The sequence below is a fragment of the Oncorhynchus masou genome, chromosome 26 (assembly GCF_036934945.1).
Source record: "Oncorhynchus masou masou isolate Uvic2021 chromosome 26, UVic_Omas_1.1, whole genome shotgun sequence".
NCBI classification, from domain to species: domain Eukaryota; kingdom Metazoa; phylum Chordata; class Actinopteri; order Salmoniformes; family Salmonidae; genus Oncorhynchus; species Oncorhynchus masou.
This window is the reverse complement of record NC_088237.1, coordinates 21783928-21810971: the sequence shown is the minus strand read 5'-3', so window position 1 is coordinate 21810971 and position 27044 is coordinate 21783928. Positions and strand designations below refer to the sequence as shown.

The window sequence follows — 27044 nt, the reverse complement described above, 5'->3', positions numbered from 1 at the left end:
GCTGTTATTTATATGAAGCACTACGCTAACACATCGCTGTTATTTATATGAAGCACTATGCTAACACATCGCTGTTATTTATATGAATTTATATGAAGCACTACGCTAACACATCGCTGTTATTTATATGAAGCACTACGCTATTTATATGAAGCACATTGCTGTTATTTATATGAAGCACTACGCTAACACATTGCTGTTATTTATATGAAGCACTACGCTAACACATTGCTGTTATTTATATGAAGCACTACGCTAACACATTGCTGTTATTTATATGAAGCACTACGCTAACACATTGCTGTTATTTATATGAAGCACTACGCTAACACATTGCTGTTATTTATATGAAGCACTACGCTAACACATCGCTGTTATTTATATGAAGCACTACGCTAACACATCGCTGTTATTTATATGAAGCACTACGCTAACACATCATTTATATGAAGCGCTGCTTATTTATATGAAGCACTACGCTAACACATTGCTGTTATTTATATGAAGCACTACGCTAACACATTTATATGAAGCGCTGCTTTATTTATATGAAGCACTACGCTAACACATTGCTGTTATTTATATGAAGCACTACGCTAACACATTGCTGTTATTTATATGAAGCACTATTTATATGAAGCACTACGCTAACACATTGCTGTTATTTATATGAAGCACTACGCTAACACATTGCTGTTATTTATATGAAGCACTACGCTAACACATTGCTGTTATTTATATGAAGCACTACGCTAACACATTGCTGTTATTTATATGAAGCACTACACTAACACATTGCTGTTATTTATATGAAGCACTACGCTAACACATTGCTGTTATTTATATGAAGCACTAGCCTAACTAATTGCTTCACACATTCACTCTTTTGTTTCAAAGGTTCAGTTTTACAGTGTTATGAGAACTGCTCTCTGAAAATTGGAGAGCATCCATTTACAGATGAAGTTGGAAGTTTACATACATTAGGTTGAAGTCATTAAAACTCATTTTTCAGCCACCCCACAAAATTCTTGTTAACAAACTATAGTTTTGGCAAGTCGGTTAAGACATCTACTTTGAGCATGACACAAGTCATTTTTCCAACAATTGTTTACAGACAGATTATTTCACTTAGAATTCACTGTATCACAATTCCATTGGGTAAGAAGTTTACATACACTAAGTTGACTGTGGCTTTAAACAGCTTGGAAAATTCCAATGATGTCATGGCTTTAGAAGCTTCTGATAGGCTAATTGACATCATTTGAGTCAATTGGAGGTGTAACCTGTGGATGTATTTCAAGGCCTACCTTCAAACTCAGTGCCTCTTTGCTTGACATCATGGGATAATCAAAATAAATTTCCAAACACCTGAAGGTACCAAGTTCATCTGTACAAACAATAGTACGCAAGTATAAACACCATGGGACCACGCAGCCGTCATACCACTTAGGAAGCAGACGCGTTCTGTCTTCTAGAGATGAACATACTTTGGTGCGAAAGTGCAATCCCAGAACAACAGCAAATGTCCTTGTAAAGATGCTGGAGGAAACAGGTACAAAGTATCAATATCCACAGTAAAACGAGTCCTTTATCGACATAACCTGAAAGGCCGCTCAGCAAGGAAGAAGCCACTGCTTCAAAACCGCCATAAAAAAAGCCAGACTACGGTTTGCAACTGCACATGGGGACACAGATTGTACGTTTTGGAGAAATGTTCACTGGTCTGATGAAACAAAAACAAGGCAATGCTACCAAATACTAATTGAGTGTATGTAAACTTCTGACCCACTGGGAATGTGATGAAAGAAATGAAAGCTGAAATGAATCATTCTCTCTATTATTATTCTGACATTTCACATTCTTAAAATATAGTAGTACACTCTAACTGACCTAAGACAGGGAATTTTTACTCTCATTAAATGTCAGCAATTGTAAAAAACTGAGTATACAGTAAATGTATTTGTTAATACAGGTAATGAGTGGAGAACAGGAGAGATTCTTAAAGAAAAACCAACAGGTCTGTGAGAGCCGGAATTCTAACTGGTTGGGAGGTGATCAAATACTTATGTCATGCAATAAAATGCAAATTAATTAATTAAATAATACAATGTGATTTTCTGGATTTTTGTTTTAGATTCCGTCTCTCACAGTTGAAGTGTACCTATGATAAAAATTACAGACCTCTACATGCTTTGTAAGTCAGAAAACCTGCAAAAATTGGCAGTGTTTCAAATACTTGTTCTCCCCACTGTATATCACACACATATTTCAGATAATGAAATACAACCTGCCAGCCTGTTGAGGAGGACGATAATGATTTACCGACCGTGAAGTCTATAAGATTTTATTTCCGATAAAAATTCATAAAGACGATCTAAGCAAACGACACGCAATATACCAGGCCAGACATATGACTTTTCAAATAAACATTAAGGTATGTATATTTCAAATCCATAACGACACAGCAGGGTGTATGCCTCAGTTAGAAGTTAACTAGTTCTGTGTAGCCAAATAAAGGACTTAGGATTTAGGGTCTCCCTTAAGTTGCTGTAACTCATTGGTTGAGATTTAAACACGACCCGTGGCTGTGCACATTTTTAAGCCAACCTAAGGCTGCGCAATTTCACACATGAAAATACACAGAGCTCATGCATTAAATATCTGCTTAGCTCAGATACAGGACGGATGTTAATGGCCCAAGCTTGAGGGTGTGATCTTTGGCAAACAGATAATCTTCTCTATTTGCGATGAATAAAAACTGGATCATAGGAAATATGTAACTTTGCTTGACAAAGAACTTCAAATGCGAGCATGCACACTTTTGAAGCTCCATTTCCAATATATTTGACCAAAAGTCTTTCTCATTCGTCCGGGAGTCCGCACCTTAGGGGGGGGTTCTGTCACGCCCTGGTCGAAATATATTATGTTTATTCTTCATTTATTCGGTCAGGCCAGGGTGTGACATGGGTTATTGTGGTGTGTTTTTGTCTTGGGGTTTTGTGGGATGTCTAGCGTTAGTCTATGGCTGCCTGAGGCGGTTCTCAATCAGAGTCAGGTGATTATCATTGTCTCCTGATTGGGAACCATATTTAGGCAGCCATATTCTTTGTGTGTTTCGTGGGTGATTGTCCTTAGTGTCCTTGTTCCTGTCTCTATGTTAGTTTACACTAGTATAGGCTGTTTCGGTTTTCGTTACGTTCTTTTTGTTTTGTAGTATTTGTATTGATTCGTGTTTTACGTTTTTTCATTAAACATGGATCGCAATCTACACGCTGCATTTTGGTCCGACTCTCCTTCGCCTACAGAAAACCGTTACAGTGTCCTTGTTAGATAAAGCACAAGCGAGATTAATGGAGCAGGGGCCAATGCTAACAGTAGCCAACTTCACATACCAAACATATATTTTAAGAGAGAAGGAGTGGTGAAAGGGAGGTGATTGTTGCTGGAATAGTTTCATGAGTAGAACTGATAATTATGGTTGTGTATGAAGGCCAGGGACTTTGTTCAAGGGTGGAACATGTAACTGCCATGGGATTTGCTCTCTCAGCCCTACTGCTTGAATTATAGTCTCCTTCTCCGACCCTAAAGCACCTGTCAACCACGATTTACATAATACATACACTCCACTAGACTAAGCTAATTATGATACGCAAAAGTGGCTTTGGCCGTCTCACATGTAAATGAGCACGGTCTAAGTTCAACATGCCACATCTATAAAAACCATGCCACTTTGAGAGCATTTCCCCCGAGCACTCCGTTACCCATAGTTCCCTATGTGGCGCTAACAGGCAGCCTGATGTTTAAATGCTAATTTTGTGTCGCAGCACCTTGCAGAAATCAAAAGACTTCTGAAAGCTCTTCAGCAGCCGCCACATGTCTGTTAAAAACACTTCTGGGACTCTACCTTAAGTGGAGAATGAATGTAACACCTGCTTGTGAACCGAACCGCAGGCTGCTAAAGAACACAAGGTATTCAAATAAGGAATAAAAAAGACCAGTTATTAGATGAGACATAAGTCCTGTGGCTACGGTCGTGTTTTGTACACTGTCATCCCAGAGCAGATTCAAATATGATATCGTGTTCTGTTTATGAGACGCTGGTGTGTGCATTACAACGCATTCTGCCAGACAATATCCTCATCTGCCTGTTATGAGTAATCACACTGAAACAAGAAGGCAGTGAAGAACTCACAAAGCCCCTCAGAGATGAAATGGCACCCTTGAGGCGTGGCAGGAGTGATTTACGTCATTTTCTCTTCAATGCAGATAACGTAACGAGTCCATATGTAGAACCAGATTGTTTCACTTCACATTGTGCAAAGTCACATTGTCCAAATGATTTGTCCCCTGGTGAAAATGTGCTTAATGATCTTTGTTTCTGTGGCTATAATTCCTTCATTAGTCTAATAGGAGACGTCGTTAGTTTGATCAGACACACGTAAAGGAAAGTACACTCTGGTGGGAGCTGATCATGTGGAATGTGTTGGAGGATTTTGCATCACTGTGAGAAGTTCTTATTCCTCTGGTTAAGTTATTTCTGGCTCTTCAGGGAACACCTCAATTCTGACAGTGACGGTCACATGATGACGATACTGGAAATTCATTGAGATTACATGACATTTTGCCCATTTTGCTGATGGGAATATTAGAAACCATTCAAGGCCTTACATTAGTGTTTTGCACATCCTCGCTATTTTGAACATAAGCTATATTTCTCAACATCTGGTTAGTTCCTGATGCAGATTGCTAGCTGACTAAACATACAAGTGAGGCAGCTTGTAAAGTAGCGATATGGTGATGAAAGACATAAGGATGCAGCTTCTGCTGAGTTCCAATAAAGTTGAGTTCTTCTTCTCTGTCTGTGGCGCAAGCTGTATCTGTCCTGGTTGGAGAGTTATCTGTGTGTCAGTGAGAATGCCAATCAGGGCTGTGAAGTGTGGTCTTTGGTTCTCCCTGGATCCTGTCTGGCTGTGGCTGCTGTCTTTGTCCATACTCCATCACCTTAATCTTCCCTCGTAAATTACCCTGCCCTCTGGGGAGGGGGCTTTGATTTAATAAACAGACAGTCATCGCTGATTTACTCTAGACCTGGCTGGTGCATCGCTGTGTGTGTGTGTGTGTGTGTGTGTGTGTGTGTGTGTGTGTGTGTGTGTGTGTGTGTGTGTGTGTGTGTGTGTGTGTGTGTGTGTGTGTGTGTGTGTGTGTGTGTGTGTGTGTGTGTGTGTGTGTGTGCGCATGAGGGTCATGTGTAAAAATGAAAGTGTGTGTACGATTATGTGACTGAGTGTGTTTGTGAGGTCAGAGCTGGTGTCCTTGTGTTGGGTGTTGAACATAATGATCTGAACTACTGTAGTAGGTTAGAGGTCATCTGGTGGTTGAGGCAAGGTTTAGATTATAGATTATATCACTTGTACATACTCTATTACACTTTGTAGCTGAGAATACGCAACTCAAGATTGAATTGAATCTACTAGGGTTTAGCTGCAGAACATCTGAAACTAATTACAATCTAGACTTTACCCCCCTGTGATTTTAGTGGTAAACAGAAGCCTTTGAGGTAAACAGTAAATTAAATTGATTCTGATTAGGCAGATTTAAGATATTACGTAAAAGTAAGCTTATGCTATTTCTACCACCAGTGCCTGTAAATTTAAGCTGTTAGTTTAAGTTACCCCATTCAACCTTGTAAAAAAGCTGCTTTTGGGTAGCAGATATAACGGAGAAACTACACCCTACTCCTTTACTCTCTCAGAATCACCCTTATAAATATGGCAGCGGCTCCTCTCTCTCCCCTGCCGGTAGGTAGAGTACAGGTGGTGAAGTAGGAAGGCCCAGAGGGCTCTCTGTACTGAGAGGATGCCTGCCATCATCACCCCTCCTGGGTCAGTACAGCTCCAGAAGGGCCAGGGGAGCTGTGGTGCTGCGCTGGCTATGAGACGTCTTAATGAGGCCCTCTGTCTCTCTGACATGCCTCTACGGCGTCCTGACTGGGTGACAGAACCATTTATCTGGGAAATCAGCTCAGCCATCCCTGAAGAGGGGTGCAGACTGCAGATAGGTGCGGAGCTCACACAGTATAGCAGACCTCCATGGGTGTCTAAATAGGATGTTTCCATATGCACTGGCTTACTGTGAGTTAATGTTGCGCAACAGCTTGCTATGACATTGTGCAGAGAGCGATAAACTCAAGAGAGATGTTAATACGCGGCAAATAGGAGAAATTAGGTTATACTTCAAATTGTCTCTGGTATAACCATACAAATGGTTTTATCGCTATTTTACCCAGGGGGTGCCTTGGAAACCCCCCAGGTAGAATAGTTTGCATCATGAACAATGGGGGATTGGACCCGTTTATATTATGTTTTTAGAGTCATTGCAATTTCCCCTCACACACTCCCTGGTGAAATATCTGTTTTATGTCCAAAGACTCTAGCATTTCCATTTGATACCCCTTAGAGACTAGTTTAATTCTCCTTTTACAGAAAAATATGCTTGCACCTCTATGAGCTATGTTAGGTGCTTTGAAAATACATCATAGAAAGCATAACCCATTAAACAGACCTGCCAGTGTTTCCATTTTGAAATTCTCAGGATGGAGCACCCACAATGCAACGTTCTAGTATTCGGCGTCCCTCAGCGCCAGCTGCCAGGGCCTGTTCCAAGAATGGGCTGCTGCTCTATCACGGTTCAGTATGACGAGGCTTGCCTCTCAGGGTTCTGGGGCTGTTATAGATCTTAGGGTCTATTCTTAAATGTTCGTCAATGAGAATCACCGATTTAGCAGACGTCTTAACCAGCTCTCCCTGTTGTCTAGTTTGTTCCTTCCTCCCAGCTGTAGTGCTTGTCTTTGCTCGCTTCCTTCTTTAACGTCTTGATTATACCATTTGGAAAAGCTGCTCGTCAATCAGTCTCTGCTGGTGTGTGCCGATAGGCTACATCTCTGCAATGCAGAGCTCTCACTGCTCTCTATTCCACATCTCTGTATATTTGTTAAAATGATGGATATCTTTGTATTTACTTGAATTGTTATTCTCAGACTGCCTTCCTTAGATATTGATCAACCTCAAATGCTCTCAGCAACCTTTCATCCGTCACAGATGAGTTGCTTGCAGTTGTCTAAGAAAGTGGTGCATGCTATTTTACAGGCACATACCGTACAGATGCGTTTTGGTGTTTTTATCCATGGCTGAATATGTCTGCAGCAGCTTGTTTATTCTGACGTACTGGCTCAGACACCGGGGGCTGGAGTTGACTGTGTTCAGACAACACATCTTCTCGGCTGCTCCCTGTATGAATGCCAATGCAACTGAATCAAAGAGAGTGATTAGAGGGGTCTGTTGTTTAACCCCAGGGCCGAGCGCTCCAGTTATTAGTTTGTTTACTTAACCATTAGCATTGCTTTCTGTTTTTCTCTCCCACTCAGTATGTCCCAGTATATTCCTGCTTTGTGTTAACTGCGCTCATTAAGGAGAACGAGGAGAACGAGGAGGCGGAAGGCCTTTCCCGTCACGACGCCAGCGAGGTGATTTAGAGGATGACAGAGAATGACAATGCAAACATCTTAGTAGTTGACCCTGGCGCAGGTAGAAAACGTGGCTGGCACTTGTTGTCCTTGACCTTGTCACTCATAGAGTTGTCATACCTATGACTAATACAGGTTCAGTTGAAGCTGGCCAAGTGAGCAGTCCCTACACTGATACCATGAATTACGGATTGGTATTCCATGTTTTCCTGACTGACTACATCAACTCTTTTTTTTGTGTGTTATTAATTTAGCATGCGGGAGGAAGATTATGTTGAAACAGCTGTTGATCTTGCGTAGTGCTGTTTGGAAAATGCATTGTGTTCTATTTTGGACTTCTAATATTCTTGATTTGATTTAGAGACTCTTCTCTCATCAACTGAACAACAACAAATTTGGCTCTGTACATAACACTGGAGATGACTGGCAATCCTCAAGCATGACACCCACACAGAAACTAGCCAAATGGACTGAAGGATTCATTTATGTTGGTGGAAGACATTGACAAGAGGGGTGATTGCTTTCTGAATCTTTCTCTGGAACTAGCGTATATAATTGTTCACAGTCATAAAACCTTCATTCAACCAGTCTTCTATTGCAACGTTTCAATCAAACGCTTCCCCTCTTGTACGTTTCCCATGTAATCTGTTTATGAGGCAATTTCAGATTTATGCGTAAACAGCCCATCAACTGGACAATTAGCTCAATGCCAGATGAATATCAAAGATATGATTTGTCCCCCCCTAGCTGCCGTCTGACTACTAAAATGGCCAGTTGGAGAATGGACCCCTCATTTTAATGGCTAAAGGAAGCAGGCAGTGAATACTACAGGCTAGTAAACCGGCCTGATAATGACATTCGGAGGTCAGGGGATTTGTTTTTTCCCCACATATTATTATCTAAAACTTGATAAGCAGGTCTGTTCACTCTGTGCTCTCGGACAAAACCATGCAGCCTCTGCATATTTATTCAACCTCATTCCATCCCCCTAGAAATCCCTGCTATTGAAAAGTGGGCTTTTACAGTGTTCATCATCGTTTGGAGGAAAGCAGTCTATTCTGCTGAGCTCTGACTTTACACTGGGATAAAAAGATTTCTGCCTTAAGTTCAGGGGAGAGCCTGAATGGTGCGAGGGTTAGCCAGCCACAGTAGGGCTTATAAAGTAAATAAATATTCAATCCAAGTCATAAAGGTTAGCTCACACATTATGGCCAACCACTGTCTTTCACCATCCAACACAGTGAGGTTTGATTGAACTACGACCCCTCTTTGATCAGGCTAATCTTGATGGCAATACTGGACTTTCCTTTCAAACCTACCAGTATTAAATCTATGTAAATCAGACCTAAACATCTGAAGGCTGTGAGAAATAGGAACGGTGCGCGTGGAGCGCTGTATGAACTCATCATCAGGCAGTAGAGTGAATCAACGGTGGCACTCCCAGAGGTTTAGTAGCTGATGGGAAAAGAACGGAGGAGGGGTTTTCTCTGAGATAATAGAATTACATTCACAACTAGAAAGACTTCCGGCGGGGAGTCCTTTTAAAATGACATTTCCCTCGGCAAGAGGAATAGCAGGGGATACTCCTGGAAAAGCAGGCGAGGATATCTGGGTGAAACAAAGGTTACAGGATGGAGAGGATGTCTTCTCTCTCAACTCTGATGTAATACTATCTGAGGTTAGGGGTTACTACAGTGACAGAGATTTAGGCTATTCTGTTCCCTTTGAAGTTTACACGATGCAATTCTCATAGCTTTCCTGTGAACTCATGGCAGGAACATATAGGAATATACAGCTTTTTTGTGTGAATGAATGCATTGTTTACGCTGTTGATTTGTACTCTGTGAAAACTTGTACATTTTGTATGTTTGACGTTGCAATTGCTGCAATACCGATGGCATCTCATCGGCTCTTATTAGATATTGCTATTTTGCATTGTTTGGTTCCGTTTCCATTGAGAATTGGTTTGTGTTTAATGGATGAAACACTTATTTTAAAATTGACTTTTTGTTTTCTAATTTCCTGCCATAACAATGGCCATAGTAAATGCAAATGCTGTTGTCTACGAGAGAAAGTATGGGAATAACTACTGAACCTAGTAAATGTATTTCGCTTGTTAATGAGGTCCCATCTCCAACATTAGTGACACTCCCACGGACTAAGACCAGGACATTGTGTTGTCATCTACAGTGAACAATGCACTGGGATGGATTATCAGAAAACAAAAGGAACTAGAATGTTTAGTATTCAGAAGGTCTGGTCACAATCTGCCAATGGCAAAAACAAATTTGTCCTCAGTCCTCTCCCCACCTCGGCCCTATCTTCAGGCCCTTCAGATAAATATCCCAACATATTCCTTCAGCATTTATTATTTCACTGTTTTCCACTGTAATGTTTATCTTGCCTGTGCAGAATAGCCCTCTGCTGTCATGTCCATGTGGGAGAATTGAATTCTTCGGTGAGTGGTGAAGAGGACGTTACGTTCCTGCACGGCACTGATAACTTTCTGCATTTGACCACGTATTGTGTCGAGCCGAGTGGCTCCTGAAAGCAAAAGTACTGTAAGTTGCTTCTTCCTGAAAGGACGCTAAATAGATTCAAATGCGGACAAAAGTTTTGAAAAGGAAACAGATGAGATTGAATTAGGGCAGACTTGAAATGTGAATGCGATTTTATCTTTAAATTTCCATATTTTGTTGCCATGTTTAGGTACTCTTCAAGGAAATAAAAACAATTTCACACACGCTTTCCGTACAAAAAAAATGAATTCATAATGAAATCGGAATGCATAATGCATTACCTATCCATTGTGATCAAGTTTGGAAGGCATGTTTCGAATAGTCAGCAGTTTATTTCTCAGACTCAGGTTCTAACAATGGAAAGTTCTGGGACTCAGGTGGCTTTCTAATCCTATCTACAAAGTCATATTGTTCTGCCACTTTCAGGGCAAAAATAATAGGTTAATAATCATGAACTCTGTAATCTGAGTAGGTCTATGTGTACGTGGGGTTTTGACCCCAAAAGTGTGAAATACCACTATTGGAACTTGCCAAAACAGGTGGCTTAGACACCATTTCCATGCATCAAGTCACCCCTCCCAAACTCTCTCCATTCCGCAGCCATTTTCTGGAATGATTTCTGAGGATAATAGCACTCACAAATCATCCGCTGGGCAGTGGAGCCTGGGAAATTATGTTCCTTCATTTCAAAACAATGGAGGTGCCTTATGAGGGGGCTCATGATGTCATAACTTCAGGGGCTGACAGACTGGGCAGGGAGAGGGAACGTGGCCCGTGGACGGGTGCAGGGCCAACGGAACCCTATGCAGGTACGACTCAATCAATCCCTGTACTGGGGAGACGCGGGGCTGTGGTCCAAGTAGCCAGAGACATGCTCCATCACATCTCCTCACAGTGAACAAATTGACAGCCTTTACTCTGGGAATCAGGCCCTCCTAATCCCCCCAGTCTGCCAGCCTCTCTTTCTCCTTCCCAATCTTACATTCACAGAAACAGGTCATTCAAAGGACAATCTAAGACCATGTACCTCTTCATTCTTCACACTGCCTGGACAACGCCTCATTGGGTCAACCGGGCAAAGCATTGAGATAAAAGTAATCCAAGTTTTTCAAAGTTGCATGAAAAACTGGAGATAGAGAGAGAGAGAGAGAGAGAGAGAGAGAGAGAGAGAGAGATGTTGTCGCAGCAGTTTGGTTTTTATATGTCTCTCAGTCCACCAATATACAGTCAGGCAGGCTAATATCAGTGTGGATTAAAGAGCTGCTGGGGTTTGTGTGAGTGACATTGACTAAAAATAATTAATGCAGGCCATTGGAGGAAGACGATAAATCTCCAGTTTTTGAGTCCTGCATGCAATTTAAATGTCTGGGCATCGTTGGAACGGACGTTCCACTGATTTAAACCCACAGATGAAATGAATAAAAATGTCATATTTAAGGGGAAATTCAAATCATCAAACCCCTTCTGTGTTCTTTTGATTAATGTTGCTCCCCTGTAGGTTTATGTGAGAGCAAGGGTTACCACACCTTCCTAAGAAAATATTTAAAAAGCCACTTACATACTGGATTACTCCCAACCACGGGTGAATTGGACGTTGATTGACTTGGCTGGGTTCCTGGCTACACACCTGGTCTCATACATACGTTTCGAACGAGTCGCCCCACGGTAGTAGAACATTTTCACACCGGAGGCACTGTGTCCTGCCTCACCAAATCCAACCAACACTTCAAAGAGACAGGACAAGGGTGATCTTTGCATGACGGATGGGGCTTTCCTGGCTCTAAGCACTGGGGAATGAGTCGCTATGCATATCTGGGTCTCACACACCATGGCATTCCAACAGTCACAAATAACACAGACACTAGAACGTCACCCAATCAGGATGGAACCAGACCCCACCCCCGTTGTAAAATGGATTCCTGGTCTGGTTTGTGGAGATCATAGCAAGGCTGGCAGGATACGCCAGGGGAATGTGAGGAGACGGTGTGTGGGGTAATGACGTGCTTTTCCCTGTGCTGTCACCGAGGCTGTGGCATGGATGGCTGCTTTACAGACACTGAGCCGGGGACTGATGGTAGAACGTGAAGAAAACAGACGGGGGAATCTCTGTCTGCTTACGTTCGTCAGCGAGGGTCACTGTCAGGACCAATCCTCTGATGTAAATGAGGCTAACCGCACCGTCTGGAGACACACACACACACACACACACACACACACACACACACACACACACACACACACACACACACACACACACACACACACACACACACACACACACACACACACACACACACACACACCTCTCTTTCTCAGAACAGTGCACATCTCCAGGGCTGTCAGACAGGGTTGTGAGGTTAAGGGAGGTTGGCGCGGCAGAGCAGGCTGACTGTCAATGCTGTTGACAGCAAGATGGACGAACCAATACTTGAGGGAGCAACGGGCCCACTTTCCCTGTTTCGTTAACACACTGTCCTGTTAGGCATGGATGTCTCCCAAATGTACTAACCCTCCTTCATCCACCTTCATTTCTTAAGACATCAGTATACACTCATACACATCCTATCATAAACACCCCCCCCACCCCTCCCCACTCCCCCTCCTCTAAACCCTAACAGTAAGCTTTTCCCCGTTCAGGCCTCCGGATCCATATATGGGAAGTTATTGGGCCAGGCCGGCTGGAGGTAGCACAGTCATTTCTCACCACTCTGTGCCTCGGAGGAGAGTCGGTGATCCCAGTCAACATTAACATCAGCTTTCTGGAGCAGGGCCTCCATTAAGAACCAGCTGCATGGGAAAAGCCCATCACTGCGCTAAGGCGAGAAGCAGAGCTAGAGAGAACACACGAGGGGAGGGAGGGAGATGGAGACAGACAGGAAATATGAGGCGACTGTGGAGAGAGGAGAGGGAGAATAATGAACAGAAACAGAGGAGGAAGGAAGTCAGGTTGAAATGGAAAGGAGAACAACTGAACCAATAAATCACAAGTTAATAGATCACTGGAAAGACGTCCCCTAGGGATCTCTTTCCAGAGCCACGAAACTACACAGCTTAATTCTCAATTAACTCGGGTTAAGAATCCGGTTCCCTTGGGATTAACCAAGGTATGTGATGCCTGATGTGATGGCAGACATAATGATTCTATCCAGCCTGTTTAACATCATTTTGCTCACAGGTTGATACCGCCCACCGGGGAGTCACTGTCAACACACTAGGAGACAGGAGGCCATATTGGTTTGGATCTATGGAGATGTATTCCAAATCTGGTATAAGTCAACTAGGAAGGCTGATGCAGAGTAATAGTGTTACTACTGTACTCTGGAGACCTTTCCATCATAGACAAAAAGTGGTTGTGTTTGATCCTCAAAGTCTAAGCCACTGTCATCCTGTTCACACAGGTTCAAATGTTATTCATTGTTTAAAAAATAAATGATTCTCATTCATGCCACCTAGGCTTAATGCTCTCTCCTGACATTATCGCTGAGCAGAGTTTGAGTGCAGTTTGTCATTCCACTGCCCAAAACTGTGAAAGCTGTCACACGCCTCCAGACTTCAGTCAATAAGCAAGACCATGGTGAGTCACCACTGGCTCACAGAAATGTTCTCTCACCATGAACATAATAATGAGAAGGATCTGAGTGACGTTAAAGGCAAAATGAGGCAGTTGGGTCGGCAGCACCACTCAGCCAACACCAGCCAATTCAGATCCAACGTCTGTGGAGTAAAGAATGCATTGAATGTACTTACGTTTAGCCTACTACATCGACACAGTGTTTGTCTGATGGAATAAAGAAGAGCAGATTTCGCATTCAACTTTTTTCTGCATGTATTCATCTTTATACAAGCCTGTTGTTATATATCCATGGACTTTCTGTTATTTACAGAAGAAAGTAGTTACTCTTTGGCAACCAATCCCTCCCTTTTCCCTGTAGTGCCGTTTAACTGCAACAAAGACAGCATTGCAGCGTGCTGTTTATACTCACAGCGGGATTTGCTTGTTGAAACGAGCTGCAGGCTTTTCTCTAATGAAAGCCAGGGGTATTTAAGGATGGGAACTGACTAGTAAAAACTGCAAAACATGATTTTTTAAAAAGGACATTGGATTTTGTCTGTACCTACCGCCACCTCAGTGCGTAGGCCAATACGTCATAGACACACTCCTCACACGGCATCTGGTCTGATATATCTAGGATGATATACCCTCCTGACTGATGAGATAGACCAGTAGGACAATACCCAAATACCTTCCACCTCCACGTTCACCGGAACACGTTAAAATGGTCTCCTGCATTCTTACAGCTCCCATTTATCTCTTGACTCTGAGCTGAAGCCCCTCTGATTTTGTCCTTGAGATCCTTTTTTATCGCTCGCTTGCCTGTTCACTGTTCTCTACTCGTCTTCGTATCACCTGGCCTGACAAGCCCAGAGTTTTTCTCTGGTTGTGCTTGTTCTTTTTCTTCAGCGTACTGTCTCTTTCTGGAGAGGTCTGTCAGAGGGTGTGAATTACGGGGTGCGGAACGACACCGAGAATATATTCCTGACACACTGTATTCTCTGGGCTCCCTCTGCAACCTTGTCTCTGTCAAGTAACAGCATATCAGACGGGGCCGTTCAGTTTGACACGGCGAGCTGACTCAACGGGGAGTCCAAAGATAATAACGGACATAATAAATCCTTTCATAAACCCACAGAACTCGCATATAAATACCACGTGGAATCAGCGGGGGGAAGGCCGTGCACAGTTCCTAAAACGCAAACAAATGGCTGAAATACACTCTTTCTCCATGGCATTTATTCCAAATGTCAATTCAGCCACCTGGAAAGAGTTTTGTCCACAATGGTTTCTTCATGAATGTCGGGTCGAGTCATGGATCTGGGTGCAGCAGGTCTATAGGCCAAATGGCTGGTCGTTTCTCTCACTGACAGCCTGAGGTTGAGAGAGTTAGCTAGATATCTAGGTATTGGATGATCCGGACATGTTGTGCTTATGGCATAGTCTCTGAAATCTCATGTCTGGAGTCGTCCTGGTCTTGTTTTGATCGTGGAAGTATCTCATGACCCTGTTTCCTCTTCATCCCAGTCTCGCTTCCTCCTTGGGATACATCTACATCCTCCAGTGATTTCCCTCCACTGTTCCCCCCGGGCACAGCTAGACACACATCTTTCCTCTTTCTGAGAAATAACAAGAAAATAACAGACAAATAATAATCTACGAAATGCCACCCAGGACTAACAAGAGAGCGGTTTTTACAACCATTATCTGGCCTTTGTCTTGCGTTTACGTATAGTTAGACAGAATGGACAGTCGCAGTAAATCTAACCAGCTGAGCACATAAAAGAACTGCGCTTTACTACACACCATAGTGGATAAAGAAACAAAAGGTGAGATGAGTTATACCTGAAGCTACAGTATAAACAGGTCTGCACTCACAAATGCACAAGAATCAACTGAGGCACTGCTGAATCTGTAACCTCAAATGATCATTGCCTGCATTATTAGTATTACTCGGTTTTAACACGTGTTCAACATGATCCACCACTTCTGGGTTAGGAATGTTGGGCCAGTAACCGAAAGGTTGCTGGATCGAATCCCAGAGCTGACAACAACAAAAAATGTGGAAGACACATTTCAATTGAATGCATTCAGTTGTACAACTGACTAGGTATCCCCCTTTCCCTTCCTGCTCCTTAAATTAGCCAGCGTCTTGGACAGGAGCATTTTTCTCTGCTATGATTCCATCATTATCTTCAGAGCCTGTGTTTAGCTGGTGAGAGCATGTAGGCCTGTACAAAATTGAGCTTTTGTGTGAAGCAGTAGTCTCTCCACTACTCTAATTGAAGTTTAATTTCGCAGATTGCCTTTTTTTCTCCTCTGACACTGGGATAGGAGAAGCACAATTGCTTTGTAAAATTGCATGGGCAATTTTGCTTCTTTGACACATTCTGCAGTTCTGAATATTCCCTAAAAAGAAGTATAGTATTTATGTTGCAAGAGGCTCGCAACAGGACTAAATAGAAAAATGGATTGATGCTGTAATTTTGTGCCACTTACTTTCAATGGTACATTTTGGCAGTATCTACTGAACAGAGAACTAAATAAAGCATTCTAGATTTGACAAGAGTGGGGGGCATTTAGGGCTCCTTAATGGACGGAGGACAGGACCAGGGTAAAGGTGACAGAATCACAGAGGTTTACAATAATAGGATTTGTAATTAAGATGTTTAGGCCTTTTAGGAAGACAATTGAATTTAAAGTGTGAGAATGACCTTTAAAACCACTTTAGTCCTTTAAATAGGGGCTGAAAACACTTTGTTCTTGAAAGTGAATGGCTGAGGATGGGAAAACAACAGATCCACTAGGACAGGGGAAATGCAGAATTAATTCAAGAAATACACATGATTAACCTATCACCTTGGTAGACATGTCAACCTTTGTGGGGAGCCCAGTATCCAGGATAAAGAGGTCATCATTGTAAGGTACACTCTCAGAAAAAAGTGTTCCAAAAGGCTTCTTCAGCAGTCCCCATAGGAGAACCCTTTTTGGTTGCAGGTGGAACTCTTTTGGGTTCCATGTAGAGCCCTCTATGGAAAGGTTTTTACATGGAACCCAAACGGGTTCTACTTGGAACCAACAAGGGTTCTTCAAAGGGTTCTCCTATGGGGACAGCTGAAGAACACTATTAGGTTCTAGATAGCACCAGATGATGACGGTGATCCAGGGAATGGTGAATGAAGAGAAAAGGACGGGCGTGTGTGTGTGTGTGTGTGTGTGTGTGTGTGTGTGTGTGTGTGTGTGTGTGTGTGTGTGTGTGTGTGTGTGTGTGTGTGTGTGTGTGTGTGTGTGTGTGTGTGTGTGTGTGTGTGTGTGTGTGTGTGTGTGTGTGTGTGTGTGTGTGTGTGTGTGCGTGTGTGTGTGTGTGTGTGTGTGTGTCGTGTGACTATGAGTGTATCTGTACGTGCCTCCTGGAGTGTGTATGTCAAATGTTTGAGATGCTATAGTTCTTTCTGACATAACACAAACCCATTTAAACAGTCTCACTGGTCCTGTTAGTGGCTGTGAATGATTAAAGGCCCAGTCCTGTCAGACTCTGCCTGAAAGAGCTCAAACTCACCAGGACTTTGGGGAGACATTTTTCAGCCTCGTATCATCGTCCCTCTTCCTGTCTAATTGCTCGTTAGTGTTCATGACCCGAAAGAGGAGAAATTGTCACAAGGCTCACTCACAAACATCCACAGGGTCAGCAGCAGCAGCAGCAGTAGCACTGTAGTGGAAAACGTCCCTATAGAGCAGTATATTCTGTCTGGGCAGAGTTGATAACAATAACAGCCAGATGAGCCAGGCTGGCTGTATCATTATCTACCTACTGAGTCTAGGGGGGGATTGGGAAAAATAATCACCTTAATACAGTACTTTCCCCTCTTGGACTCATTCTCTGTGACCCTTGCCATCAAATGTAGCTCCAATAGCCAACCTGTGTGTGAGAGGTCAGAAGGCAGGGAGGGAAAACCATCTCTCCATCTCTCCATGTCTTCTGTCATCCAATCCTCCAATCCTACATCATGGAGGAATTAGATCTGGCTGGAAAATTACAATGTCACTGCTCCGCCATGGTTCCAACGTGAGCGGGGACTGCTGAATGTTTATGGAGCCAATAATAATGGAGCTAGAAGAGCAGGGCCGGATTTATCCGGTGCCGAGGCTTAGTGCAATTATGCACCGGGAATGGCAGCCGGAATTATTACTGGATGAGTGGCAGGACTTATGAACACCTGAGGCTTCCTCAGCTGTGTCTGAGAACCGAAAACAGGCAGAAAATTATATTGTGATATCGATGGCACTACTACTTAGTAGTACTACTATTACGAAGCTGTCTTGGTTCTCTGTTATGGTACAACAAAGGATTCGGCACTGTTTACAGACAGCAGTGAGGAAGCTCTTTCTTCCATCTCTAAGCTGTGTCCCAACAATAGCTGATAGGCTAGCTGCTAGCCTAAGGGTAAATGCAGTGAACCCTCTTGATTAGAATGGAACAGCGTCACAGTGCACCACAAAAACACTGCAACCTTTTAGAAGCCTGCCTATTTCAGAGGGAGGGGACCAGGAAAGAGACTTAGAGAGAGAGAGATACATTGTGGATGATTCATTACAATGATATCAACAGATCTCAACAGTTTCTCCGGCCATGATTAAAGCATGTTGACATATATTGGAATGAATCTTGTCCTGGAGGTGGAGCTGAGTGATTTCCACTAGACGGGCCAGTGGCAAAGTCAAAATTGGCTATATATTGTTAAGAAACCATGAAAACCAAAATGTGCTTTTTGGTCTGAATTTAAGGTTAGGGTTAGGCATAAGGTTAGCAGTGTAGCACAGGTTAGAGTTTCGGTAAGGGTTAAGATTACGGTTAGGGTTGCGTTTTAAAATCCGATTGTATGACTTTGTGGCAGTGCCAGCTAGTGACTACCCTGCAGAGCTTCCTCCAGTACATGAGTCATACCAATAAATGCCAACCTGCATGATTTAAAGTATTCAGGTCTCCCCCTGTGGGGCACTAAACAGATTACCTAGAACCAATTTCGAAGAGTAATGGCTTCTGATGTATTCTATCAAGCTTTTACACTACAATCATCATTGGGTTCATCTGAGGTAGTGTAATTCACCACCGTATTAACTAGAGAGCCCTGAAACACTAAACGGCAAGCTTGGGTTTTACAACCAATTACAGGGTCACTACATCTCTTCAACATTAGTTATGCACAGAAGAAGAAAAAAGCACACGACATACCGCTTAGTTCAACGACCTCCTATAGTCTTTGTAGGAAATGCAATGACACTATTTTATTTGATCCATACTTCACAGTGCAAGACAAAGATCTGGAGGAGCATCACTCAGCGCTGTGGAGTTCCTCCGGTACACCCCATATAAGATCTGACTCCTTCAACGTCAGATAAATAACCCATCACCTGCTCCAGGTGTAATGACTGCTGTTGTGACAGCACAATTCAGCTGGATTGTATTTGCCGTGACAGGTTTGATTGGCCGATTTTTTAAAATGTTCCTTGAGCTGAATCGCAGGCTTGCGAGAACCCTATTGTTACAGGATATAGGCTACAGAGTTGTATCAGGGAATCATGCAACGTGCAACGTAAGTAGTTATTTGGAGCGGAGATGGGCATGCTGTATCTCGACACATCTCCGTGTTCTGAGTGGTGGTGACCAGCATGGTCAATGTAGCTGCCCAAGAAACCGTCTGGAGAGGACATCCTTACCACTCCATTGTGTTCAACACGTTAGAGTGGAAGATTTGCACATGCTCTTATTCCATTCTCCCATTTTAGCTTAATTACATCCTCTTCCTTAACAAGCCTCCATTGCTGCTGCCTTAGATTATCAATACAAAGCAAGAAATAACATTTTAATTGCATAAGAATATAATTAAAAAGTGTGATTTAAAAACCAGCAGCTCAGTGTAAATGTGACAGCCTGCTGTGATTGAAAGCATGATAATCAGGCATTCCTTTCAACTGGTGCCATCTCTCAACTCCACTGATGTGCACCACACCACTGCTCGATCACCACCGCTGGGTTACTGCTCTAAAGGCCTACGTCCGTTGATTCAAACACATAACCGACTAAATGTAAACTTTTAAAAATACACCTTTGCTCCTCGCTGCTATATCAAATGCACCCCTGGTGCCAGCCTGACGAACGTTCCATTAGAGCCTGGGTTCATTTAAAAGTGAGCATACATGGTGCGTACATGGTGGGAATGTATAGGCAAAGCTAGGAGTGCATTATGTGTTAATTTTGCAATTGTATTAAACAAGTGACGAATCATCATGCCTGTTCTGCTCCCACCCTCATGGGGGACACATCCTGTTTTCAGGGATACAGTATTTTCAACCTAGCTTCCTTTCCCCCTGAAAATAGGATGTGGCGACCCCGCTCAGGTTTTTATTTTATGTCTGCTACCTTAGTTTGCTCTGCTCCTTAACAGCTGCTTTATCAAGTGAGGCAGGGAACCTGTAGGACTTCAAGAGCTGTTCAAGTGGCCCCTCTCAAGCAGATACTTGCTGCTCTCCTAACAGACCATAACTCTATAGATGGCTAATATGCAAAACATTAAATCTATCTAGGAAAAGTTAAACTACCTAATAGGTTCTGGAGCAGCAACAACTTAAAAATCACACTGGGTCATTAATCTTAATTACAATTGTCCACCATACCTGCTGGTGGCATCGGCTCACTGCATGTCATGAAGGGGTGAGGAACTCCAGCTGAGCTACTGTACAGTAAACCTCCACTTCCACTGTCAAACAGTCTCCATGGTGTTCAGCCCAGGAAGAAGTCTCCGGATGGGGTCAACTTGGGGTGCCCCTATAGAGAAAACACACAAATAGCATCTCACTGAATGGTAACTCTCTCTGCCAAATAAACATAGCCCGTCAATATGTCCCACCTTTAAGGGGATGACTTTGAATAAACTCCACATCTATTTCATTGTTGGTGTAGATACGTTGGAGAATGAGTGTAAAACAAAAATGAACAGGTATAAAAAACGATCTCATAGGTAAAAAGGAATAAATCAATAGCTCCATACACACAAACTCAAATCCCATTCTTCCTCTTTACTCACATGGTTAGTAAGCCAGCATGTCATGCACAGCAGCCAATATGCAACATAACATATTCACACTGATACAGATCTCCAAGTCTATAGAATATAGGTTATGAGCCCAATACAGCGTCTTACCCTCAGGGTTAGTATATGCCTTTACAGTACAGTATGAGATAATCATGGTCATAAACCACAACGCACAGGGAAATGATGCTTACTCTTAGTGGTTGCGTCTCTAATGTGATATCGATCATATATAATGATGGGAATATATTGACAGTCTGATCCAACAGGTCCCAGATGTGCTCAATGGAATTGAGATCCAGGTTCTTCGCTGGTATGGCTGGTGGCATTGTCATGCTGGAGAGTCATGTCAGGATGAGCCTGTAGGAAGGGTGCCACATGAGGGAGGAGGATGTCTTCCCTATAACGCACAGCGTTGAGATGGCCTGCAATGACAACAAGCTCAGTCCGACGATGCTATGACACATCGCCCCAGACCATGACTGACCCTCCACCTCCAAATCGACCCCGCTCCAGAGTACAGGCCTCTGTGTAACTCTCATTCATTCAACGATAAACGTGAATCTGACCATTACCCCTGGTGAGACAAAACCGTGACTCGTCAGTGAAGAACACTTTGGCCAGTCCTGTCTGGTCCAGCGACGGTGGGTTTGTGCCCATAGACAATGTTGTTGCCGGTGATGTCTGCCTTACAACAGGCCTACAAGCCCTCAGTCCAGCCTCTCTCAGCCTATTGCGGACCGTCTGAGCACTGATGGATTGTGCTTTCCTGGTGTAACTCGGGCAGTTGTTGGTGCCATTCTGTTCCTGTCCCACAGGTGTGATGTTCAGATGTACGATCCTGTGCAGGTGTTGTTACACGTGGTCTGCCACTGCGAGGACAGCTTTCCATCCTGTCTCCCTATAGCGCTGTCTTAGGCGTCTCACAGTACGGACATTGCAATTTATTGCCCTGGCCACATCTGCAGTCCTTATACCTCCTTGCAGTATGCCTAAGGCACGTTCATGCAGATGAGCCGGGACCCTGGGCATCTTTCTTTTGGTGTTTTTCAGAGTCAGTAGAAAGGCCTCTTTAGTGTCCTAAGTTTTTATAACTGTGACCTTAATTGCCTACCGTCTGTAAGCTATTAGTGTCTTAATGACCGTTCCACAGTTGCATGTTCATTCATTGTTTATGGGGCATTGAACAAGCATGGAAAACAGTGTTTACACCCTTTACAATGAAGATCTGTGAAGTTATTTGTATTTTTACGAATTATCTTTGAAAGACAGGGTCCTGATTAGGCACGTTTCTTTTTTTGCTGAATTTAGGTTACTCGTGCATGGTATTTTGCGAATATTGCGCAAAGGCCATACAAATAACCATCCAGGCTCTTAATTGTGAGCGCCAGAATGCACCCTATCAGCCAAGCTGTACCAGAACTAAATACACTTTGCAAGAACCAAACCACTACCAACAATTATTCAGTATTCAATTGGTCTAGTGTTGTCTGCCCAGTCTTTATCTCACAAAACCAATTAATTTCAACAATGAATTCAGGGTCACATTGTTCCTAATAATGACCAGTGCACTCACGCACGTAAAAGAGAGAGTGTAGAGTCCGCGCCTTTATGTTATAAATGATGACCACGTTTTTCAACCTGCACCTGGACCTCAAATGCATCAAGTGCACTGATTAATAAAACACACCAGACACATTAACAAGAGGTACATTTGCATCCGCCTTCAAAGGGTTCGCCCCCTCTGCAATCTGTGAAATGGCCAGCGTCATTTAGACTTGGGAGACCAATCAGTAATGCAAGCACAGATTCTTCACCTATAAAATAAACGTGTTTTTTTCTCAACACCTATCAACTCGATCAAAAACAATCATATTTCACAGGTTACAGGTGGGACAGTCGAGACAGTGTGTCTTTAACCCGATCTGATAAATGCATATCCTTATGTGAGTCTATGGGGCTATTTATGAATAACCAGGCACATTTATTCTCCCGCAGTGTGACTAGAGTTTTATTGGAGATCACCGGGACCCATACATCACATGGGGATGGTAATCGATGCAAAGCACATTTTTATTTTCCAACCTCAAAAGGCTTGACACGACTGTGACGTTATAATGAGGAATTGCACCAGCTTCCAGCGACCTCAAAACACAAAAGCAGTGGCTCATTTCAAAACTTGATTTTGACGCAATTTCGGAACACGTCATGCAACCTAGATAATGGGGCAAGACCCCTTATTTGATCTGTTGAGACATCTGGAATCGCTCACTGATTTCATTCCTGTTAATGCTGTCAGTTGTACAATCATACAATCTGCTAATCTGTGTCAAAACGCACCAGCCATATTCCAAACTCCTCCTTCGGGGTTGCTCGCGCAGTGCCAAGCGCGCTTTTACGCGCACATTCAGTGAGACATGCAGCTTCATCACAGTCGAACAAACCATGTTGTTTGTCATTAAATCGATTCCCTTCTCCCATCAGCACTGCAAAACAACCATGAGTAAACTCATTGCGCATTGGGTGAAATAATTGAAAATCCTCTCTTGAACATATCCCAGCACGTATGTTCATGCAGCGTGCTGTCCATTTATCATTATGATGGTGGGATGCATAAATTAATGGGGTCTGACGACGAAATCGACAAACTATTCCCTGTCTTCCTTTGTGGGGTATGGGACACAGTAATACCATTCTGTATGGACAAAATCGTATTTGCACGAGGTATGAAGGTCTCCAAATCAAGGACATCGAGTCAAAATCATGCGTCAACTTCCGAATGCTCCATACTTCACTGCAAAATGACTACGATTATTTAATATTTTTATTTAAATATATAAACACATGAACATATACAAAACACAAATCAATGGCATATTTAAATGGTATACCCTCTTTGTGTCGCAGAATAGAATAACATCTTAACGCAATACAGTTGTACTAGCCCAAGCGGGAAATTCGATACTGTTGAACTTGCTTTGAAAAACAATTTGCCAACTCTCACGAAATGCTTTGTCTTGCTGGAGAGGTGCCTGGCACGGGGATGCGCAATACCATTCCTATAGAGAAAGGAACCGCTCCATGGATGGATCGGCAACAGACATGCAAATGGGGGACAATGTAATATTCCATTTATGATCATTGTAATTATTAAGACAACTAATTAAAGATGTATTATCGTAACATTGTATACCACCTTTGTATATATCGTTTCATTTGTGTTGGATGCAGAAACAATCCACTGAAAAGAAGATATGGATCATATGAGAATAAAATAGTTTTTACTTTTTCAAAATAAAAGAGAATCATTCCAATATCGACGACAACAGCAGATAATAGAAAACAATCTCCATAGCACTATGATCATTTATTTATTTTCTAAGCTGAATTTCATTGCGCAATGTGACAATTCCATTCCGCATAATGGCACAATATACAGATACCCATGTCTAAAGCGCAAACCATCTCCACTCCCATGTCACTGATAAACACGTTTATTACATCCCCCGATAGGAAATATGACTCCAATGCGACATTGTCTATTGTATAGCATCGGTTGATTCAGTATAATGTGGTGAATGCCCAAGAAAGAGCCTCATATACCATAGGTCAAGTCGAACTTTGCTTGTTGCGCACAAAGTTCTGTCACTATCCTGCCACGACTGATGCTGATACATTATGCATGTATCCCAAGTAAATTGATATAAAAACTTCCAAAGGTCCAGACTATTATAAAGATTGCACAATTACATTACACACGAATGTTATGTGCCGGTACACGGACTGAGCGAATTTTTATCGTGCGCATTTCTCTCCATTCTCTAACCAAACATCATTAAGTTTTGCGAGACATATGTTGTTGAGTTAATTACCTGCTCTCAGGCTTTTCTGCTACTCGTGCAGCGGGTTTCCTTCATCCGGTGCTCTCTGGAAGTCAGTTGGTTCGCTTCATCACACGGCTGCAAGTCTGAGGACATGCTTGTAGAGTAAAGCTGGGGAGGCAAAGATAGCTTCTTGGCTGGAGAAAGTGGCGAGGGAGGAGATAGCGTATGTGAGAGACAGATAGAGAGAGCGGGAGAGTTAGAGGGGGGCGGTGCACAGTGCAGAATTTCATAGAATATTTGTTGCCGGTGAAATCCACTGCGTTTTGCTTTTTGACGAACAAACCCGACGGTGATGTTATACACTGATATGCAGAGTTGCAAACTGCGTGATAATTATATTGTATACTACACAAATGATATATGTCCTATCATGGTTGCATTGTTTGTGCGCTGTATGTTCCAAAAACTGATTTGAATTACTTGTGAAATGTCGTCTGGGTAGCCAAGGCTGTTCGTTTGAGCGGATTACGTGAATGCCTTTCAGAACCATGGAGAGCGCACACGACGCCTGAGCAAGAAAACTGGGGGAGAAAGTCAATAAGAAGGCAAAGCTGCTGGCTGATCGTCTTCAAAACACACCTCTGCGGAGGAGGATTTAAAGGAGTTTAGCCATTTGCCCGTACGTGCTGAACTGCACAGCACTCTCAGTGATATGAGATTTGTTTAGCCGCTGGTTATAACGATTTAACCTACCCCAGAACAATGCCTCCTCATGCTCTGTGAGCGCAGCATTGACTGCGCACAGCGCCGTCAAGACCATAGGGAGCACATGGGCGTCCTCAGATTTGTCCTGTTTCATTTTTTATTTATTGTTGTTGTTTCTTTGTAATACTACTAGCTACCAAGCAATTTTGATGGCTTACAGGCTATCAATCAAGTTAGAGTAGCTAGCTTGTCTAACTATCTTAACTGGCATGATTTCTGACAAGGTTGGTACACTTTAGAAAAGCAAGCAATTACAAAATGTACTGAATAAGACTCACATTCATATACATCTTTTACCCAGATTTTAGCAGAGATGCAGAGAAGCATATTTAGAAGCATAAACAGACAGCTCAAGAGGTATGTTTAGACATGCATATAATTAAACATAATGATTATGGGTCAGGTGTTTCAGGTGTTTGAAAAATGTAAAATGCTCCAACCAGCACCCAGCCACCCTCATGTACAGTGCATTCAGAGTGTATTCAGACCCCTTGAATTGTTCCACATTTTGTTATGTTACAGCCTTTTCTAAAATGTATTAAATAGTTTTTCGCCCCTCATCAATCTTCACATAATACCCCCATAATGACAAAGCAAAAACAGGTTTTTAGAAGTATTCAGAGCCTTTACTCAGTACCTTTAGGTATGATGCTACATGCTTAGCACACATTTATTTGGGGAGTTTCTCCCATTCTTCTCCGCGGATCCTCTCAAGCTCTGTCAGGTTGGATGGGGAGCGTTGCTGTACAAATATTTTCAGGTCTCTCCAGAGATGTTAGATCAGGTTCAAGTCCAGGCTCTGGATGGGCCACTCAAGGACATTCAAAACTTGTCCCAATGCCACTCCTTTGTTTGTCTTGGCTGTGTGCTTAGGGTCGTTGTCCTGTTGGAAGGTGAACCTTCGTCCCAGTCTGAGGTCCTGAGTGCTCTCGAGCAGGTTTTCTTCAAGGATCTCTCTGTACTTTGCTCCATTCATCTTTCCCTAAATCCTGACTAGTCTCCCAGTCCCTGCCGCTGACTAGTCTCCCAGTCATCTCCACAGTATGATGCTGCATTCACCATGCTTCACTGTAGGGATAGTCCCAGGTTTCCTCCAGACGTGACGCTTGGCATTCAGGCAAAATAATAAAATGTTGGTTTCATCAGACCAGAGAATCTTGTTTCTCATGGTCTGTGAGTCTTTAGGTGCCTTTTGGTAACTCCAAAGTGGGCTGTCATGTGCCTTTTACTGAGGAGTGGCTTCGGTCTGGCTACTCCACCATAAAGGCCTGATAGGTGGAGTGCTGCAGAGATGGTTGCCCTTCTGGAAGGTTCTCCCATCCCCACAAAGGAACTCTAGAGCTTTGTCAGAGTGAACATCGGGTTCTTGGTCACCTCCCAGACTAAGGCCCTTCTCCAGATCTGTATCTCGACACAATCCTGGCTTGGAGTTCTACTGACAATTCATTCAACTTCATGGCTTGGTTTTGCTGACATGCACTGTCAACTGTGGGACCTTATATAGACAGGTGTACTGTATGCCCTTCCAAATCATGTCCAATCAATTGAATTTACCACAGGTGGACTCCAATCAAGTTGTAGAAACATCTCAAGGATGATCAATGGAAACAGGATGCACTTGAGCTCAATTTCGAGTCTCATAGCAAAGGGTCTGAATACTTATGTGAATATGGTATTTCTGTTTTTTTATTTGTAATACATTTTCAAACATTTCTAAAAACCACTTTCCGCTTTCTCATTTCGGATATTGTGTGTAGATTGATTAGAAGA

The 27044-nt window shown here is 42.9% G+C and overlaps 1 protein-coding gene across 1 annotated transcript in view; it reads right to left on the bottom strand.

Annotated features, from left to right (window-relative positions):
* Window positions 1–24694, bottom strand: part of LOC135515019 (muscarinic acetylcholine receptor M2-like) — a 75551-nt gene extending 50857 nt beyond the window's left edge. Inside the window, exons 1-2 of the mRNA XM_064938811.1 lie at window positions 24558–24694; window positions 20270–20420 (exon numbers count right to left, since the gene is read on the bottom strand). The gene's annotated coding sequence lies outside the window, so the exon portion shown is untranslated. The remainder of the gene's footprint in view (window positions 1–20269; window positions 20421–24557) is intronic.
* Between the last annotated feature and the right edge of the window lie 2350 nt (window positions 24695–27044).